General features: G+C 37.1%; 1 pseudogene; it reads right to left on the reverse strand.

Annotated features, from left to right (window-relative positions):
* Positions 1-18,965: 18,965 nt before the first annotated feature.
* On the reverse strand, positions 18,966-21,681 carry LOC138159190 (non-POU domain-containing octamer-binding protein pseudogene; annotated as a pseudogene).
* Positions 21,682-22,206: the final 525 nt, after the last annotated feature.

Raw genomic sequence — 22,206 nt, forward strand, 5'->3', positions numbered from 1 at the left:
TCACATGCATGTTTTGATTGTTAATTGTAAATTTCCCTCTAGTCTATTCTTTTATTCTTTTCTTTCTCTTTATTTTCCTCTTTAAAAGTGTTTTACTTCTGACTTCTGGGTCCTCCTTCAAGGTGGAGAAGAGGACTTTTGGTCAAGTGGGAGGGAAAGCCATAAGGGACAGTATCACTTCTGCCCCAGGGATCAGGGGCCCTTCCTGTGTAAGGGCCAGAGTACAGATGGAAAGAACTGTGACCACACCTCTTCCCAGATCACACCACCTTAGAAACAGTGAAAACTTCCAAACCCCCAGAACTAGTTCTAAAAAAAGCATTGTGGGAAAAGTCTGAAACTTGAGGTAACACACCTCCACCCCCATGCCTGGAACAAAACCCAAGCATAAAGTTCCAAATCAAGAAAAATGGTGGGAAAATTAAAAAAAAAGCAACCAAAAAAGGAACCATATCATGGTTAATGACAGAAGATTTAGATACAAATTTAGAAAAGGACAATAAAGTCAAAACAGCTACAAGCAAATCTTCAAAGAAAAACAACAACAACATGTGAATTGGACACAAGTCCAACAATTCCTGGAAAAGTTAAATATATATATATAATCTTCAAAATAAAATAAGAATTTAAAAATAGATAAATAAATGAAAGCAAAGGAAGAAAATTATGAGAAAAAAAAGCCCAACAACTTGGCAAAAAAAAGGCACCAAAAATACTGAATAAAATAACTCCTTGAAAAATAGAAGTGGGGGTGGCTAGGTGGTGCAGTGTGAATAGAGCACCGGCCCTGGAGTCAGGAGGACCTGAGTTCAAATCCGGCCTCAGATACTTAACACAAAAACTAGTTGTGTGACCTTGGGCAAGTCACTTAACCCCAACTGCCCTCCAAAAAATAATAGAAGTGACTAAATAGAAAAAGAGTTACAAAAGCTAACCAATGAAAAGAATTCCTTAAAAATTACAATTGGGCAACTGGAAGCTAATGATTCCATGAGATATCAGGAAACAATAAAACAAAGTCAAAAGAATGAAAAAAAAGAAGAAAATATGAAATATCTTGTTAGAAAAACAACAGACCTGGAAAATATATTCTGGAGAGATAATTTAAGAATGATTGACCTACCTGAAAGCCATGATCAAAAAAAGGGCCTAGAAATCATATTTCAAGAAATTATCAAGGAAAACAGCCTCAATATCCTAGAATCAGAAATAGAAATCGAAAGAATCCACAGATCACTTCCTTTAAGAGATTCCAAAATGAAAACTACAGGGAATATTGTGGCTAAATTCCAGAGCTCCCAGGTCCAAAAGAAACTACTTTAAGCAGCCAAAAAGAAATCATTCAAAAGCTAAGGAACTACAGTCAGGGTCATACAAGATTTAGCAACTTCCATAATAAAGAAAGAGAGGGCTTGGAATATGATATCAACTGGAAAGCAAAAGAACTGGGATTAAAATAACCTGCCCAGTAAAACTGAGCATTTTCAAGAGAAAAAAAATTTAATTAATATTTAATGCAATAGAGGAATTTTAAGTATTCCTAATGAAAAGATTAGAGATGGACAGAAAATCTGACTTTTAAATATAAAACTCAAGAGAAGCATAAAAACTTAAACATGAAAAAGAAATTACAAGGGACTCAATAAGGTTAAACCATTTACCTTTCTATATGGGAAGATGATACATGTATCTTCTAAGAACTTTGTCATTTTTTGGACAGTTAGAAGGATTCTACATAGAAAGAGGGTGTGGGAATGAGTTATGTCAGGATGATGTAAAAAAATGGATAGGTGAGAAAGAGGAATGCTCTGGGAAAAGGATGAAAGGAGAGGAAGAATGGGTGGGGAAGAATTATCTCACATAAAAGAGGACTTGGAAGGAAGGGCTTTTCTAGTGGAGGGGAAAATGGTGGTGGAGAAATGGGCAGTACTTGAACCTCACTCATATATAAATTGGTTTGAAGGGGGAAATATGTATATAAAATATGTGTGTATGCATATATTTATATGTGTTCGTGTGTGTATACATATATACATACCGTGTTTCCCCAATAATAAGACCTATCCCGAAAATAAGCCCTCCCCTTACTGTGTAAGATTCCTCTAAAATAAGCCCTCCCCCCAAAATAAGCCCTATTGAGATTGTAGTGAAGGTGATCCCCTGAGCTACACGCCACGCTCCGAGCTGCATCCAATCAGAGCTGCAGCAGTGAGCGCATCATCCTGTTCTTCCCCAGTGATTTGCTTATTGAATAAAGGTACATTTTTTTGTTCACATTTACCTGTTTATTAAAATTGCTGTCAATGTTCATTAAAATAAGCCCTCCCCTGAAAATAAGCCCTCTGGTGTTTTTCTGTCCAAAAAAAAAAAATAAGACAGTGTCTTATTATCGGGGAAACATGGTAGGCAACAGAAATCTATCTTTCCCAACAGGAAAGTAGGAGGGTAAAGAGGATAAGGGGGGGGGGGATTATAAAAGGGATAGCAGATAAAAGAAGGCAGTTGTCAAAAGCAAAGCAGACTTTTTGGGAGGAACAGGAGAGACAGAGACAGAGGCAGAGAGAGAATAAACAGAAGAAAATGGATGGAGTGAAATAGACATTTGGTAATCATAACCATGAATGTGAATGGGATAAACTCACCCATAAAACAGAAGCAGAAAGTGGAATGGATTAGAAGCCAGAATCCAGCAACATCTTTTTTACAAGAAATACACTTGAAACACAGAGACACACATAGAGTTAAAATAAGGGGCTGGAGCAGAATGCTTCAGTTACAGTAAAATCAGCCATAAAATAAATAATAATGAAGTCAAGGAGATAGATAGAAGCTTACAAAAAATAGATATGATATACCTCTGGAGAAAACTAAATGGGCATAAAAAGGAGTATACCTTTTTCTCACCTGGACATGGCACCTTCACAAAAATTGACCATGTATTAGGGCATAAAAGGACCTAAACCCCCTCACAACCAAGTGCAGAAAAGCAGAAATATTAAATGGAATCTTTTCAGATCATAATACAATATAATCATATTTAATAAACAACAGTAGAAGCGTAGACTAGAAGTCAATTAGAATAGATAAAAGAGCAAATCATAGAAATTCAATATGTTCATCAAAGAGAAAGACAACAATGAGATAACATTCTAAAATTGAGGATGCAGTCACAGCAGTACTAAGGGGAAATTTTATATCTCTAAACTCTTACATAAATAAATGAGAGAAAGAGCAAACCAATGATTGGGCACGCAACTAAGAAAAATAAAACTGGGAGGGAAGGGATGGAGCCAAGATGGAGGTGAAAAGCCAGGTAGCTGCCTGAGCTCTCCCCAATTTCTCTTGAAACAACATTAAATTATGCCTCTAAACAAATTCTGGGACAAAGGGACTCACAAAAAGATGGGGCAAAACAATTTTCCTGGGTAAGATAACTTAAAAGAATTGCACAAAAGGTCTGTCTCACTTTGGTAAAAAGAGAACACATCACAGTGAAGGCAGTGTCCTGGTGAAGCAGTGGGAGGCTCTTGGTCACAGCACAGAGCAGCTACTGAGACCCCTTCATCATGGCTCAGCAGGCTAGCTGTGAGGTCACCAGTCCCCAGTGTAGCAGGAAAACTTCTAGCCTTGGAACCCCCAGTACAAAAAACATGACTAACCCAGGCCACCTTAGTGCAGTGCAGTGGGAAAGTTGCTGGCCCCCAAAGTTTTGGTGCAGAAAGTCAGTGACCAGGCCCCTGGCTCTCAATGCAAGAAGCTTGGGACAGTGCCCTACCATGATCCAGAAGCAGAGCTCAACTTCAAGAGTCATGGAATAGGCTAGAACATGAGCAAAAACCATAAAAGAGCCCTGACCATATAAAATTATTATGGCAACAGGGAAAATCAAAACACTAACTCAGAAGAAGTGAACAATGTCAAAATGCCTAAATGTGAAGCCTCAAAGAGGAATATCAATTGGTCTCAAGACCAAAATGTTCTCTTGGAAGAGCTCAAAAATGAATTTTAAAAATCAAATAAGATGAAGAAAAATTGAGAAAAAATGAGAGTGATGCAAAAGAATCATGGGAAAAAGAATCAGCAGCTTGGAAAAAGAAAATAACTCCTTAACAAGTAGAATTAACCAAATGGAAAAGCAGGCACAAAAATTCACTGAAGAAAACAACTCTATAAAAACTACAGTTTGCCAAATGGAAAAGGAGGTAGAAAAGTTAACTAAAGAAAATAATTCCTTAAAAATTAGAATTGGGCAAGTGAAAGCTAATGACTTTATGGACATCAAGAATCAATAAAACAAAATCAAAAGAATGGAAAAATAAAAAATGTAAATCATCTCATTAGAAAAACAACTGACCTGGAAAATAGATTGAGGAGAAATCATTTGAGAATGATTTAACTACTTGAAAGCCATGATATTAAAAAAAGAGCATGGATATTATCTTAAAAGAAATTATAAGGAAAACTGCTCTAATGTCATAGAACCAGAGGGTAAAATAGTAATTGAAAGAACCTACTGAGCACCTCCTGAAAGAGATCACAAAATGAAAACTCTAAGGAATATTATAGTCAAAATCCAGAACTTTCAGGTCAAGGAGAAAATATTGCAAGTGGCCAGAAAGAAACAATTCAAATATCAAGGAGCTGCAGTCAGGATTGCACAGGATTTAGTAGCTTCTACATTAAAGGATCCGAGGGCTTGGAATGTGATATTCTGAAAGGCAAAAGAACTTGGATTACACCAAGAATCAACTGTCCAGCAAAACTGAGCATAATCTTTCAGGGGAAAAGACGGATATTCAATGAAATAGGGGACTTTCAAATTTTCCTGATGAAAAGGCCAGAACTAAAAAGAAAATTCAATTTTCAAATGCAAGACTCAAGAGAAACATAAAAAGTAAACAGGAAAGAAAAATGTTATTCAATAAAGTTAAACTGTTTACATTCCTATATGTGAAGATGATACTTATAACTGTTATGAATGGTATTCCTGTTAGGGTAGTTAGAAAGACAATACATAGAGGGTGCAGGTATAAGTTGACTTTGATGTTATGGTTAAAAAAAAGGATTGTACCAGGAGAAGAGGGAAGGTGGAGGCAGAAGAGGGGGAATTATATCACATGAAGAGGCATGTGTTATAGAAGAGTTATAGTAAAAAGAAGGAAGGGAGAGGAGTGACAGTGTTTGAACCTTACTCTCATCGAATTTGCCTCGAAGAGGGAATAAGATACACACTAAGTTGTGTACAGATATCTATCTTAACCAATAGAGAAGTAAGAGTGGAAGGGTAAAGGAAAAGGGAGGGGGGAGCTGATAGAAGGGAGGGAAGATTGAGGGAGAGTGTGTAGAAGCAAAATACTGGTGAGGAGGGACAGGGTGAAAGGAGAGAGAAAGAAAAGTATAAAAGAGGGGAAAATAGGATGAAGGGAAATATTCAGTTAGTAATCATAACTGTGAATGTGAATAGGATGAACTCTCCCATAAAATGGAAGTGGAGAGCAGAGTGGATTAAAAACCTGGATCCTACAATATGCTGTTTACAATATTACATTTGAAGCAGAGAGACACACACAGAGTAAAGGTAAAAGGCTGAAGTCAAATGTATTACACTTCAGCTGAAGTGAAAAAAAAAGCAGGGAAAGCAGTCTTGATCTCAGACAAAGCAAAAGCAAAAATAGATCTAATTAAAAGAGACACGGACTGAAACTACATCTTAATAAAAGGTACCATAGACAATGAAATAATATCAGTACTAAACATATATGCATCAAATGGTATAGCATCCAAATTTCTAAAGGGGAAATTAAATGAGTTAAGGGAGGAAACAGTAAAACTATACTATTGAGGACCTTAACTTTCCCCTCTCAGAACTAGATAAATATAATCACAACATAAACAAGAAAGGAGTTAAGGAGGTGAATAGAATTTTAAAAATTAGATATGATAGACCTTTGGAGAAAATTGAATGGAGATAGAAGGGAAGATAGATACCTTTTTCTCAGTAACATATGACCCAAAAATTGGCCATGTATTAGGGCATATAAACTTAACAGTTAAACTCAGAAAGACAGAAATGTTACATACATCTTTTTCAGATCAAGATACTATAAAAATTACATTTAATAAAGGACAATGGAAAAATAGATAAAAAATTAATTGGAAACTAAATAATCCAATTCTAAAAAAATGAGTGGGTCAAACAAATCATAGAAACAATCAATGATTTCATTAAAGAGAATGATAATAATGAGCCAACATGCTAAAATTTATGGGATTGACCCACAGCAGTACTTAGGTGAAATTTTATTTCTCTAAATGCTTACATGAATAAAATGGAGAATGAGTATATCAATGAATTTGGCATACAACTAAAAAAACTAGAAAAAGAACTAATTAAAAATTCCCAAGTAAACACCAAATTAGAAATCTTGAAAATCAAAGGAGAGATTAATAAAACTAAAAGTAAGAAAACTATTTAACTAATAACCAAAACAAAGAGCTGATTTATTTAGAAAAAACAACCAAAATAGACAATAGACATTATTTAACTTGATTAAAAAAGAGAAAAAAAAATTACTAGTGCCCAAAATGAAAAGGGTAAATGCACTACCAATGAATATATAATTAAAGCAATTATTAGGAGTTATTTTGCCTAATTATATGATAGTAAGACTGACAATTTAATTGAAATGGATGAATACTTACAAAAATATAAACTTCACAGATTAACAGAAAAGGAAATAGAATACTTAAATATTCTATCTTAGAAAATGAAATTCAACATGCTATCAATGTGCTCCTTAAGAAAAAATTCTTAAGACCAGATAGATTTACAAGTGAATTCTAACAAACATTTAAGGAACAATTAATCCCAATAATATATAAATTATTTGAAAAAAAAAAGTTAAGGAGTCCTAAAAAAACTCCATTTATTACACAAATGTGCTTTTGATAACTAAACCAAGGAGAGCTAAAATAGGGAAAGAAAATTATAGACAAATTTCCTTTATGAATATTGATGAAAAAAATATTAAATAAAATATTATTTAGGAGATAAAAGCAATATATCACAAAGATAATTCATTATGACCAGTTGGGATTTATACTAGGAATATAGGACTTGTTCAATATTAGGAAAACTATCAGCATATTAACCATATTGATAACATAACAACAAGCAATTATATGTTTATATTAATAGTTGCAGAAAAAGCTTTTGACAAAATACCATAGCAATTCCTATTAAAAACATTAGAAAGCATAATAATTAACAGAAAATTTCTTAAAATAATAATTACTATCCATCTAAAATCAAGAGCAACCATTATCTGTAATGGCAATAAACTTGAGGCCTTATTAGTAAGATCAAGAGGGAAGCAAGGATGTCTATTATCACTGCTATTATTCAATATTGTACTAGAATAGCTAGCTATAGCAATATGCCAAGAAAAACATATTGAAGGAATAAAAATAGGTAATGAGGATGATCCTTTGCAGATTATATGATGATATACTTATAGAACCCTAAAGAATCAAATAAAAGCCTAGTTAACCCCTTCAACAAAGTTGCAAGATATAAAATAAATCCATATGAATCATCAGTATTTTTACATGCTACCAAGAAAGCCCGACAGCAAAAGATAGAAAGAGAAATCCTATTTAAAATAACTGTAGACAATATAAAATACTTGGGAGTCTACATGCCATGACAAACCCAGGGATTATATGAGCAAAATTACAAAACACTTTTCACACTAATAAAGATAAATCTAAACAACTGGAGGAATATTAATAATTCATGGGTAGGCCAAGCTAATATAATAAAAATGACAATCCCACTAAGTTAATTTACCTTTTCAGTGTCATATCTATTGATCAATCAAGGAATTATTCTATTGTGCTAGAAAAAAAAATAATAACAAAATTCATTTGAAAGAACAAAATGTCAAGAATATCAAGGGAATCAAACAAAAAATATTGAGGAATGTGGCCTAACTATTGCAGATTTCAAACTAAATTACAAAGCAATAATCATCAAAGCAGTCAGGTACTGATTAAGAAATAAAGTGACATATCAATAGAATAAATTAGGTTCACAGTACACAGTAGTAAATGATCATAGTAATCTATGATTTGATAATTTTTTTATTTGATAAACCCAAAGATCTAAGCTTTGGGGGTATGAATTCCACATTTGACACAAATTTATGAGAAAACTGGAAAGCAGTTTGTCAGAAACTAGGCAAAGATCAATATCTCACACTGTATATTAAAATAAGGTCAAAATGGATAAATAAATTAGATACAAAGAGTGATATAAGTAAATTAGGGGAGACTAGAAAAAATGTACTTGTTAGATCTATGTATAATGGAGGATTTTATGACCAGACAGGAGATAGAAAGCATTATAGGAAATAAAATAAATAATTTTTATTACATGAAATAAAAAATAATCTTTTTCACAAACAAAAATAATGCAGCCAAAATAAGAAGGAAAATAGGAAACTGGGGGAAAATCTTTACAGCAAGTTTCTCTGATAAAGGTCTCATTTATCAAATATATAGGTAACCACACCAACTTTATAAAAATAAGAGACATTCTCCAGTTGATTGATTGTCAAAGGCTATGAATAAGCACTTTTCTGAAGAAGAAATTAAAGCTATCAATGAATCACATGAGAAAAAATGCTCTAAATCTCTACTGATTAGAGAATTGTAAATTAAAACAATCTGAAGTACCACCTCACACCTATCAGATTGGCTAACATGACAGAAAATGAAAATAACAAATACTGGAGGGGATATGGAAAAATTGGGACACTAATGCACTGTTGGTGGAGTTATGAATTATGAATTATGAACCATTCTGGAGAACAATTTGGAAATATGCTCAAAGGACTATCAAACTGTGTATATACTCTTTGACCCAGAAATACCAAAGCTAGGTCTGTATTCCAAAAAGAACAAATAGAAGGGGAAAAGACCTATTTGTACAAAAAATATTTATAGCAATTTTTTTCTGTGGTCTCAAAGAATTGGAAATAGAAGGGATATCCATCATTTGGAGAATGGCTAAGTAATTTCTATCATATGATTGTGATGGAGTACCTGTCTTCAGAAATGACAAAGCAGGATGGTTTCAGAAAAACCTGGGAAAACTTACATGAATTGATGCGAAGTGAAGTGAGCAGGATGAGGAGAACATTGTTCAGAGTAACAGCAATTTTGTGAGGATGATAAACTTTGAACGACTCAGTTACTCTGATTAAGACAATAATCTAAGACATGTCCAAAGTGGTGAAAAAATGCTATCCACATCCAGAGAGGGAGCTGATGAACTCTAAATACAAATTGAAGCATGCATTTTAAAATTTTATTTTTTTAAATATGGCAAATATGGTTTTGCATGACTTCACATGTATAATTGTTATCAAATTGCTTGCCTTTTCAAGGAGGAAGGGAGAAAAAGAATTTGGAACTCAAAACTTAAAAAAAATTATTGCTAAAAGGTTTTTTAAAATATCTAATTGGAAAATATTTAATGAAATAAAAATAAATCCTAGGCTGCCATTTAAATATGAATTATTCTTATGAATACCATATGGCCTGATTCCTGCTTTATAGTCTCTTAGCTAAGGGTGATAGCAGTAATAAACCCACTTCCTGTTTCATATTCTCAAATTAGGATTGGGAGATGTTAATTCAATGATGCAGTTAAAATTTCCAAAGTGGAAAGCAGAGGCTCGGGCTATTATATCCCTATCCTTTACATTTACAAGTGTGAATTTGTAATTGACATTTTTGCATGCTGGTAAGCATGGATGCCAGAATTACATCCCATGGCACGGTTTCCTCACAGTTATAACATGTGGTTAAAACTACTTTCCCTCAGCACTTTGGAGGCTTTTAGCAAAACGTTTGTGTGGAGCCATGTAATGTACCAATTTTGTCCTTTTTGTTTCCTGGTCGTGTGCCATGCTGTGATGTTGCCATTTTTGAGAATCAATGATACCAGATAGTGTGATCGACAAGCTGCACACAAGGATTACCAAGGACATGGTTTCCTTAGCAACAATAACCATGCAAGGGCAGACAGAAGTACTTATCCACTGCTCATGTGTCTTTTTCTCTGGTTTAAATAGCATAGATAAAAGAATTGAATGCTAAGTATCTGATTCAGAATCTTCTGCAGAAGATAAAATTGTAGGAAACAAGGATAGTATGAAGAATGTGCAATGTACTTTTAAATATTAAGAAGGACCCTTAAAAATATCACTTTCCTTTAGTGTGCCATGGCTTTTATTACTTTTAGTGAGATGAAGTTGAGCAATACTTAGGGCTTCCAAAGTCGAAACAGTGTAACGATCTTGCCGAAAACCATAAAGAAAGCACTCTTGCATCCTTATAAATTTGAAAACTCTCCCTTGTTCACTGGTGATCTAAAGACCATTGATAAGTTAACTATGATGAGACAAAAGACCAGGATTCCATTCCAATGGAGCAACTCATTTCCATATGTTTAAAGTATATGTGTTTTAAATTCCTCAGATTATTTTTCTTCAGATCCACACATCACAGTTACAACATAGCATGTTAGGAACCTGATTGGAATATGCTATCATTATCTTATTACAATTGATATTTAATACTTATTAGATGACAAATAACAAGCTGAGCACAGAGGGAAATGAAGTCATCTCATTTGTTCCTGATCAGCATTTAATATTGCTATATATTTAGATATATTATGGTTCTCATATATCAATGTGAAAAACACCTATCATCTAGTCTGATATACAATTGGATATACAGCAGCAGCTAGGTGTTGTAGTGGATAGAGTGCCAGGCTTGGAATCAGGGAAGACTTCTCTTCCTGAGTTCAAATATGACTTCAGACACTAACTGTGGGACCCTGGGCAAGTCACTTAACCTTTTTTGCCTTGGTTACCTCATCTGTAAAATGAGCTGGAAAAAGAAATGGCAAATTGCATCAGTATCTTTGCCAAGAAAATTCCAAATGAGGTCACAAAGAGTCAGGCAAACTGAAAATAGCTGAACAACAAAAGACAGCACATAGAGCTAATCCATCAGTATCTTGGACATTATATGGATAATGAAGATCATAGGATCATAGGCTTATGTCTTGAAGGGACCCCAGAGGTCTTCTTAATGTCTATTGAATTTTTCTTCCCCAATTTAATCTTTCTCCTTTTTCATAATTCCAAAGTCCTCCAAACCACATTTGTAATTCCTTATCCTTCTTCAGCTCAAGTCCTCTTTCAAATCTGGACCCTCTTCCCACTCAGCCTTTACTTTGGAAGATGGATATAAAATTCTATCCTGTAGGAAGCTAAAGATCAAAGACTTGGAAATTAAGGCTCTGGAAAATAAGTGGCTTACCCAGGGTCACACTGTTAGTAAGTATGAGAGGCAGGATTTGAACACAGGTCTTCTGACTCTAAAGACGGCTCTTTGCACTGTACTGTGAATCAGGCTTGTAATTTAAGAAGAAGAGGAGAATAGTATGAGTATGCTTTGGGAAGTTACCCAATGCTTTTAATTATCGTAAATTTCTCCCTGAAACAAATATCTATATTTTTAACATTATTATTCTTTTGGTGATGCATATGGCTGTGGGTTAGGGGATACAAAATTTTCTAAAGGACTAAAATTGGGGTATATGTGGTGTTTAGGAAGGACTTCCACCTCTTGTATGAGGGCTTGCCCAATCCTTTTCAGGGCTGCTCATCTACTGTTGATGTTCACTTTTCACCCAACTCTCATCTGTAGCACGTGCAGGAGCCATGCCACAGTAAAACCATCTTGTCAGACAGACTAAGCCAGGTGGAGGCTGACCAAAATGAGTTAGGGGGATGTCTACCGTAAGTATGTGAAGGCTTTCCCTGGTAAAATGGGTAGATGAGAACAGTTTGTTCCAGTGGCCATGTAGGTGGCTGAAGCAGGTTCTGTTTTGTAGTGAGAGTGAAGAATAAGATAAAAATAATCTACATGCTTCATTAGTATCCATGCAAAGTCAAAAAGATTGAGAGGAAGATTCCCAGTATCCTTGTGCTTCAGGTAGATGACCAATAGAAGATTTATGAGAAGACTTGTGGTTGAGAAGACATATATGGTTTATAATATGAACCATTAGAGGGAACACCCAGAATGATGAGATCCCAGATCAGTTAAAGTTATACCAATGAAGACTATTTCATATGACACTACTAGGAACTATACTGATATCTTATCTTTGACCTGAATTGAGAATGACTACTGATGAGAGAATTAGTTGTCAAACCATTGCTACTCTACAAATCTACCTCTGAAACATCAGTTTTAACAAATACTTTCTCCATTAACTTGTTTCCAGTGCCTACTGTCTTAAAAACCACTAAAACCTAGAGCTCTGGGTAAACAGTAATTTCCTTATTTAGCAGAAATTAAGAGTTTTAATTTGAACAACACCAGGCAGCAGTAAAATGAGGCAAAACATATAGAAATAAGGCAGAAGTATAGAAACAAAAGTGTCTGTAGCTCACCTCCATCAAAGTTAAGGACCTTTCAATGCAGAATGCTCTTTTTTTTTGGCAAGAAGAACAATTCTAACTTGATTAAATAAATATCATGCCAATATTCTTTGTGGTGTCCCCCATGCTTTTGATTAATATCAGACCCAACTGTATAGCCACACATAAGCAGCTTTCCAGAGGATGGCTGCTGTGAACAGCTTTCAAGGTTCTGATTACACAGTATAGTGAACACTCTATTCAATAACAAATCAGAGCAAAATATTTACAGAAAATCAAGGTACAGCATTCACAATGTTACAACTTATCACAGAAAATCAAAATACAGCATTCACAACAACTTTTCACAGAAATGACCACATAGTTTTCACCACATGGTTTTGAACAAAGTACAATCATTTAATCAATCACTTAGTAACTCAATCATTCAATCATCCTTAAGGAGGCAAGCCAGCTGTGGGACCTTGACCAATCAACATTCCCCGTACCTTGCTTCTCCCTAAAACCTATGTAAACCTTGGATACTGCTCATTTGAGGAGTATTTTACTCTACATGTGAGACTCCCCTGCTGGCAAACTCAATAATCCATAGTTGGTCCAGATTGTATTTCTTGTTCAGTCTATTGCTCCTGGCACTGACAATTACAACAAATTGATGGAAAAGCAATAGAGACCTATTTTCATCATTGATGACAGTGAACCCACTACCAATGAGATATGATATGAAGTAAAAAAAATGGAGTTCAAGAAGATAAATTTTATGCTGGCAGAGATACTTTTCCCCCTTCTACTCTTTCATTTTTTGTTTACTTTTTGTTATAAAAAATAGTTCTCTGGGTCAGAGTGTAGGGAAAAATATATTCAGAAACTGTCATGTAAAAACAAAAGATATAAAAAATTAAGCATTTTAAAAAGAGAAGATGAAGTAGAAAAACATTTTGATAGTAGATTAAACATGACAGACATCCATGTTGCAGAGGACAAAAATTTGAAAATATTGAGAGTATCAGCTTTCAAGAAACTTCAGAGAGGGATGCAAAATCATAGACAGTGTTATTCCTCTCAAGAAAGGCAAGTAAGAAGACATCATAAACTACTGACCCTTTTTTCTCTCCCTTTTCAAACATCTTATCATGCTCCTCTTTGACAACCTTCTCACCATGAAGTAACCTTTGATATGAGGCCATGCTCACCTGACTGGTGACTCGGAGCCCTGCTTCCTCTCACACACTTTGACTCACTTGCCTTGTCCATCCCTTTTCCCTAGTTTCACCACCTCTTTCCATTTCCCCTCATGTGTTTTCTTCCCCCATTAGAATTTAAGGTTCTTGAAGGCAGAGAATAAGTTTTAGGTTTTTTTGTTGTTGTTTTTTATAATTTGTATCTACAATGCTTAGCACACTGCCTGGCACAGAGTAAGTGATATAAACCTTTTATCTATCATTCTATCAAATCTTTGAGTTATCTATACTTATATTGAGGGCACTCTTAATGAAAATATGAGATGAGAACAAACAGAACTTTACAGATGAGTTTTCACAACAAATTACATCTTCACAAGCACACAGTTGACTACAGAGGTGTAGAGAATACATGATCCTTTTGTCTATCATTTGCTGGCTAGTGATTATTAAAAAGAAACAAACATATTTTTGCCCTATAAAAGAGCTTCTACCATACTGAGTTAGATCCTCTATGAAGTATTTCTTGGAGGACTTGAATAAGAATTACACAGAATGAAATAGTGGGATTTCACCAGTGAAGGGAGTGGTCATATTGAAAATTTAAGGCATAAATCTTGGGAGTTCCTGACTGATTTGATGATCTGATCAGAAGGTAAGTCTTTGTCTAAGACATTTTATTGTTCATACTTAGTAGAACAAGGGTTCCCAACATGGGGTACACATACCCCGGAGGGTATGAGAAGCTTGTCAAGGGCTGCATGGAAACTATTTGGAAAATATTATCCTACTTAGGTATTCCAAAAGTAGCAATGTCAAGTGAAAAAAGGTGTCAATTAGAAAGAGAAGAGTGAGGAAGAAGAGCAGGGTAGGGGAGAGAGACAGAGACAGAGAGCGCTTTAAAGTACATGTGAAAAAATCAGAGATAGATGAAAAAATACTGAACAAATCAAGTGAGTGAAGTTTGGATGCAATTCTCCTTTAATTTAGAGCTAGACAAAGTTTATGACAACAACCCAATGAAAGAAGAACAAATTGATATTAGAAATAACCAGAAACTCTGGTTTGATTTCCAGTCAACAAAGTTACAAAATGTTTAATGTACTTTGGTGGAGTATAAGGCTTTCACTGTATGTATAACATAATAGATATAATAACAACTTAACTCTCTGAATCAAGATATTTTAGTCATGTTCTCAATTAAATCCAAAGGATGAAGTAAGCTGAAGTCTGAATATGAAATGCAAACATCACTTTAAAAAAACTCTTACTGCCAATAAAACTGTTGGTTGACAAGAAATAGAATCAAGGGTCTTGCTAAGTTCTTTGACTGTATTCTAATGAGCATTTGGCAGTTTTACAATACTAAGAAAAGGTCAGAAACCCCTGCAGCAAAACACAATGCAGTCCTAAAGTCTTTTCTTCAACAAGGTGTCTTCTGTGCATATGTGAAAATCGTGAGTCCAGGAAAGACAAGCAACCACAGAGATAACTGTTTAATGATCCTCTGAATATCAGCATCAATAGAAGCATAAAATAGGAGAGATACATGTTCACCAAAAGCACTTAAGGAATGTTTTATATAAAGCGTCCAAATGAAAGGATTGCCTATATTGGGGAGGTCCTTTAAAAATGACATTGTGCTGATTGCATTAGACCTTCCACCTCCCCCCAATACTAGAGATCCTCCTCTGGAGGATAGCCATTCTTAGAATCATAGATTTAAAGGCAGAAAGTGCCTTAGAAGCCACTGGGTCCAATCCCCTAAGGTAGAGAGAGATTTAAGTGACTTTCCCAGGATCACATGTATCTTAAGTGTTTATTAATTGGATCTGAACCCAGGTTTTCCTGATTCTAATCTTAGTGACCTCCCTACTACACAGCAATGTATCTCCTTCAAAAGATATCAGTCTAACAATCCATAAAAAATTGAATTAACAAAAATACTTATTTTCCAGAGGATATCATGCAGTCGGATAAATGGTCAGGCAGTCAATAAACACTTACTAAGTGTCTGCTATGTGCCAGGCACTATGCTAGGCACTGAGGAAGATACAACGAAAAGTGAAAAACCCTCCCTGCTCCCAAGGAGCATGGTCTGATGGGGGAAGCAGTAAGCGAATAACTATGTACAAACAAGCTGTGTTTAGGATAAATGGGAAATAATTAGCCAAGCGTAGAATTAGGGTGGCTCACTCAGGAAAGGCTTCCTGTAGAAGGCGGGATTTCAGCAAGGACCTGAGGGAAGCCAGGAAGTAGAGACAAGGTGGGAGAGTATTTGAGGTATGGAGGTCAGCCAGGGGAAATGTTCAGAGTCAGGAGATGGGAGTATCACCTTCACTTTTCACTGGATTGCAGAGTACATGGTGGGGATGTAAAGTGTAAGAGGGTAGCTAGGGGGTGAAGAAGATATGAATTCAAATCTAGCCTCAGATACTTACTAGTTGTGAGACTCTGGGCAAGTCACTTAACCCTATTTACCTTATTTTCCTCATCTGTAAAATGAGTTGGAGAAGGAAATGGCAAACCACTCCAGTATCTTTGTCAAGAAAACCCCAAATGGGGTCATGGAGAGTCTGACATGACAGGAAAATGACTGAACAACAACAAGGTATAGAAAGATGGGAAAAGTTGAGAAAGCGATAGATTATGAAGGGTTTTGAATGCCAAACGGAGGATTTTATATTTGTTCCTGGAAGTCCATTGAGTTCTAACAGTAAATGTATCTTAGATAGACACTGCAGATAGACAACAATTGGGCCCATAATTGAAGAGAGTAGGCTGGATTGCAACTGAGAAATTATGCTGTGCTTCATTAATGTCAAGCTGTTCCCTGATTCAAAACCCCATAAAAATACCACAAATAGCCTTATAGCTGAGAACCATAGAACATCGTAATCTTCAAAGAATAAATGAGCAAGCAAACCAAAGATTAATCAAAAGATGCCTGATAAAATGTACTCTGTTACCAACAATTTTCATGTGAGAGTAATCCTGAAAATGTCTCATCAGTCCAGAAAGTAGGTTGGTTAGTTACCAAGAATGAAGGATGGCATATAGATAGTCTGATAGCTGCACTAGAACCCCTGGCCCAATAGTAAAAGGCCTGTAGGAAAGTCTCCGCCATACTGGGGTAGATTCCTGATGAAGAACACATTGGAGTACTTAGTTAAGAATTGCACAGAATAAGATGGAATGTCACTGGGGTAGCGGGGAGGTGAGGATGGGGAGGGATGCTCATATTCATAACATAAGGGACAGATCAGGGCACTTCCCACTTGTTTGATGAGCTGACCAGAAGGCAAGCCTTTCCTGGGACATTTTACTGGCCATGCTTCACCCCAAAGAATGTAGACATGCTTTTTATCATCTTGTTAAAAGGATGAAAGAAAATTCCTGATTAAGCCCCCATGATTGATGCTGCCCCAGGATGAATTGTGAGAACAGAATTTTGGGAAGAATCTATTGCTGGCATACAAAAATAAGTAAACAGACCTGCCCAGGCCTTTTCTTGATCTGCTTCCCAATCTTTGCCTCTCAACTCTCTTTTTCTCTTTGTCTCAGTTTTCTCATCTGCAAAATCAGGGGTTTGGGCGAGATGAGCTCTGAAGCCCCTTCTAGCTCCGCTTCTAAGATCTTAGGATCTTTAAAGCAGCCTATTCTACGCAGGGAAAGGTCTAATTTTTAGGAAGGTTTTTTTGTTTTGCTTTGTTTTGTTTTACATGATGCCTACATTTGCTTCTTTGCAACTTAAACCCACTTCTCTTCCCTTGGGACTAAACAGAACAAGTCCCTTCTGCATGACAGACTTTTGAATTACTTTAAGATAGTTCAAGACTCAGGTCTCTCCAGAGCCTTCTTTTCTTCAGGCTCACTATCTCTAATTCCTTCAGCTATTCTCCAGGTGGAATGGACTGGAGGACCCTTACCATTCTTCTTGCCTTCTCTTGGATGCACTCTAGGTTCTTAATGTTTTTTTTCTGAAAATGTGGTACCAGAACCAAACACAATGCTCTCGATATGATTTGGCCAGGGCAGAGTACAATGGAACTATCCATATTCCTGGAAGATATCGTTCTCTTAATATTATCTGAGATCACATTAACTTTTTTGTCTATCATATCACATTGTTGACATCTTGAGCTTTAAAAAAAACCAAAAAACTTCCAGTTCTTTAGAAAACAGCCACAACAAAAAACCTGTTAATTGATGCCCCAACCCCTTTCTGAACTTATGAAGTCAATTTTTAATTTTTTTAAATTAAATTAAATTAAATATTTTGCCTTTTTGGAGGGGGGAAGGCAGGGAAATTGGGGTTAAGTGTCTTGCCCTAGGTCACACAGCTAGTTAGTGTGTCAAGTGTCTAAGGCTGGATTTGAACTCAGGTCCTCCTGACTCCAGGGCTGGTGCTCTATTGACTGGCAACCCAATTGCCCCTCAAGTCAATTTTTTAAACCAAAGTACAATACTTTGTATTTTTGTTGTGGTTCAGTTGTTTCCAACTCTTTTTTTTTTTTTTTTGGAAAAAGGCTTAAAATCTGGTTTTGATAATAATATTGCTGCTGCATTCCTGTCTCATTTCTCAAACTCCAGACTGTGAGAGGGCCTGATATAACCAACAGCAGTGAAAGCTGCACAGCACAGCTCAAGAACACAGGCAAGCCATGAGAGGTCTAGGCATGGCCAAGAGAGCACAAGCACCCAGCAGCCCCTGCCCCTAAGTTCTAACTCAGTGTTAACACTGACACTGCAGCACCTCCCAGAGGGAGGCAAAGCCCCTCCATTCTGTGCTGCCCCCCTCCACATCCAAGAAACAGAAGATAAAACAAAAACAAAACCTATAATGGAAACCTAAAAGCAGTTAACAAAACCTTCTTCTCAGGACATAAAAGGAACACAGGGTTGGGAAGAGATAAGAGGTCTTCTACTGGTATTGTTGCATGAACTTCCTGGACACACCTGAGGTCCTAATCAGAGAGGAAATGGGGGTAAGGATTGTGTCTAAGTCAACGAGGGAGCAGTGAGGGGACAAAGGTGGAATGGTCAAGGGAAACAGGGACAGATCTGGGTCTGCTTGTGCCACAGCCTCCCCCACCCCTTCTGTAGCCATCACATTGAACTTTGAGGAATGCGCCACATAGAACTGCTTCACTAAATGCCCCTCCCTAACCCCTCTCTGCCCTCAGCAAATTGCCTACCTAGAGTAGTTCAAGTGGGGAGGCCTAACTAGTAGGCGGAGCGGAGCCCCAACAGTCCTCTAAGATAGAATCCTGGCTGGTCCAAACAGGGTCCTTGTCTGCAGGGTTGGGAAACTCGACACTGTAATTATTAGTATATGCGGTTTGTTTGGACCTAAGTCCCCTCCAGGAGTTCCTCAGTTGAATGTGGAAGGGTTTCTACCCATTGTCCCAAGTCCTTCCATTGTACCACCCTGGCCAAAGCAGTCACTGGGTTGTGGGGTCATTCCCATGGTTCCATTTGGCATCATTGGACCAGGCCCTGGAGCACTTGGGGCACCAGCTGGCACGTTAGCACCTCCCAGGGATCCACTGTTGTTTATTCCCATGCACCTCCTATACCCATTTGGCCCATCGGCATCTCCTGCTCTCTCGCATCAGGGAATTTTCCTTTGAAGCCTTCCTGCTGCCTTCTCATCCCCTCCTCACACCACCAGAGTTCTCCCTCCTGCCTGAGCTCCATTTGCTTGCGTTTCTGCAGCTCCTGCATCCTTCGAAGCTCTTCCTGGCGTCTCATCAAGTCCTGCCTCATCTACATGACCTGGTGCTCATGGTGAGCAGCCTCCATTTCCGTCTCCAGTTTCTCTTTGGCTTCCTTGATGTTTCAATCTACTTGGTCCTGCTGCTACTTCTCCATCTCAATCAGTGCCTTCTAGCGCATGGTATACAATTACTCAAAGGAGCCAGGCTGGGCAAATCTAGGAGGCTGCTCTGGTTCCTTGTGAAATTGTTGGTTTTTGATGACCAGCTTCTCTGGGAGCCCTTCATCATCTAGCTGGTCCTTTGGCTCCATGGTCACTGGCCTAGGAAATGTGGTCAGAAGAAAGGACCCTTCACTGAATCTGTCCAGAGCTTTCTGGGCAGCTGGCTTCCCTGAGAATTCCACAATGCCTTTCCGTGAAGGCCTCCCCCAATCATCCACAATCACTATAGCCCTCTCCACCTGGCCAGAGACAGAGAAAGCCTCCTCCAACAGTTCATTAGACACAAACTGAGGCAAGTTCCTAACTGTCAGGGATGCGCTGTGGCAGGCAAAGCACATTCACAACTGCTTTCCACATAAAGGCATGTCATCCAGCTCCACTTTAGCAATCTCGGCTAGGGTTCGGGTTTCCAGGTAGATGAAACCAAAGCCTTTGTCCTTGTGAATAAACACCTTGCCTGCCTTTCCATATTTACCAAACAATTTCCTCATTTCAAAAAGGAATAGTTTACCTATCAGACTTGTGGAGAGGGAAAGACTTTATGACTAAACAAGAATTAGAGAACATTATAAAATGTAAAATGGATAATTTTGACTACATGAAATTGAAAAGTTTCTGTACAAACAAAGCCAGTGTAACCAAAATTAAGAGGGAGGTGGGAAATTGGGAAAGAATCTTTACAACCTATGTCTCTGACAAAGGACTCATTTCTAAAATATACAGAGAATTGAGTCAAATTTATAAGAATACAAGTCATTCCCCAATTGATAAATGGTCAAGGATATGAACAGGCAGTTTTCAGAGAAAGAAATTAAAGCTATCTATAAGCACATGAAGAAATGCTCTAATTCACTATTGATTAGAGAAATGCAAATCAAAACAACTCTGAGGTACCACATCTCACTGGTCAGATTGGCTAAGATGACAAAACAGGAAAATGACAAATGCTGGAGAGGATGTGGGCAAACTGGAACACTAATGCATTGTTGGTGGAATTGTGAACTGATCCAGCCTTTCTGGAGAGCAATCTGGAATTATGCCCAAAGGGCTATAAATACTTTCATACCCTTTGATGCAGCAATACCACTCCTAGGGTTATATCCCAAAGAGATCATAGAAATGGGAGAAAGACCCATATGCACAAAAATGTTTATAGCAGCTCTTTTTGTGGTGGCAAAAAACTGGAAATTACGGGGGTGTCCATCAATTGGGGAATGGCTGAACAAATTGTGGTATATGCATGTTATGGAATACTATTGTGCTATAAGAAACGAGGAGCAGGCAGTCTTCATATTTACCTGGAGAGGTTTAAAAGAACTGATGCTGAGTGAGAAGAGTAGAACCAGGAGAAATTTGTACACAATTACAGACACAACGTATGTGTGATGACCAACTTTGATAGACTGGACTCTTCTCAGCAATGCAGTGATATAAGTCAATCCCAAAAGACTCATGATGGAGAGAAAAATGTGCATCCAGAGAAAGAACTAAGTTTATATCCAGGTAGAAGCAAAATACCTGATCTTTTTCGTTCTCTTATTTGGTTTTATGTCCTCTTTACCATTTTTCATTCCAGCTGGTACAATCCATCCTTATAATCTGACCAATGTATAATGTGAAAGTATTTACAGATCCTATACTTGACTATAAGCCACCATGGTGGGGAGGGGAAGGAGTGGGACAAAATGTGAAATTCAAGGAATTGTGGAATTGAATCCTGTAAACTAAAAGGAAACAAACAAATTAATAAAGAAAAAAAATAAAAAGTAAAAAAAAAAACCAATTTCCTCATTTCTTCTTCAATGATGTCAGGAAGGAGATTGCCCACAAAGAGGCGGCTGCACTGGGTGAAAGTCTTCTCCCCTGGCTTCCGAAAATTCTTCAGATCAATAGTCAGGCCTTCATCCTGGCTGTTGGCCTGCTGCTCATTTGCAGGTATTAGCTGTGGCTGTTGCTGCTGCTGGTTTTGGTGCTGCTGCTTCCTTGGAGTATGGTTCTGTTTATCCAGGTTAAAGCCTTTGTTGCTCTGCATTTTTGCACACTGATGCAAAGTCATCTCTCCCCAGAGTAGTGGCAGCATTCCGCTGCCTCTAGTGCCTCAAGAAAAGCTGTTTCCAACTCTTCATGAGTCCATTTGGGGTTCTTCTATCAAAGATACTGGCGTGGTTTGCCATTTGTTTCTCCAGCTCATTTTACAGATGAAGTAACTAAGGAAACTGGGTGGAGTGCCCAGGGTCACACAACTATTAAGTGTCTGAGGCTGGATTTGAGTTCACAAAGATTAGTCTTCCTGCATCCAGGCCTGGTGCTCTAACCACTGAGCCTCCTAGCTATCCAGATTAGGTTATAGTTGTTATAATCATCTTCCAACCTAAATCTTTTTCTGGTTATTGACTTTGTCACACAGTATGATGGCAGTTCATCCTAGCTTTGTGTCATTTATGAATTTGATGGAGATTCCATCTATTCCTTTTTCTAAGTCATTGATAAAAATCTCCTGAATCCTTCTAGTTTTACCATCACCTATCCACATTTCTCCATCTTTTTTTTCAAGAAT

The sequence above is a fragment of the Petaurus breviceps genome, unplaced genomic scaffold (assembly GCF_028583685.1).
Source record: "Petaurus breviceps papuanus isolate PSGF00001 unplaced genomic scaffold, PetGlider_PUasm1.0 175, whole genome shotgun sequence".
NCBI classification, from domain to species: Eukaryota; Metazoa; Chordata; class Mammalia; order Diprotodontia; family Petauridae; genus Petaurus; species Petaurus breviceps.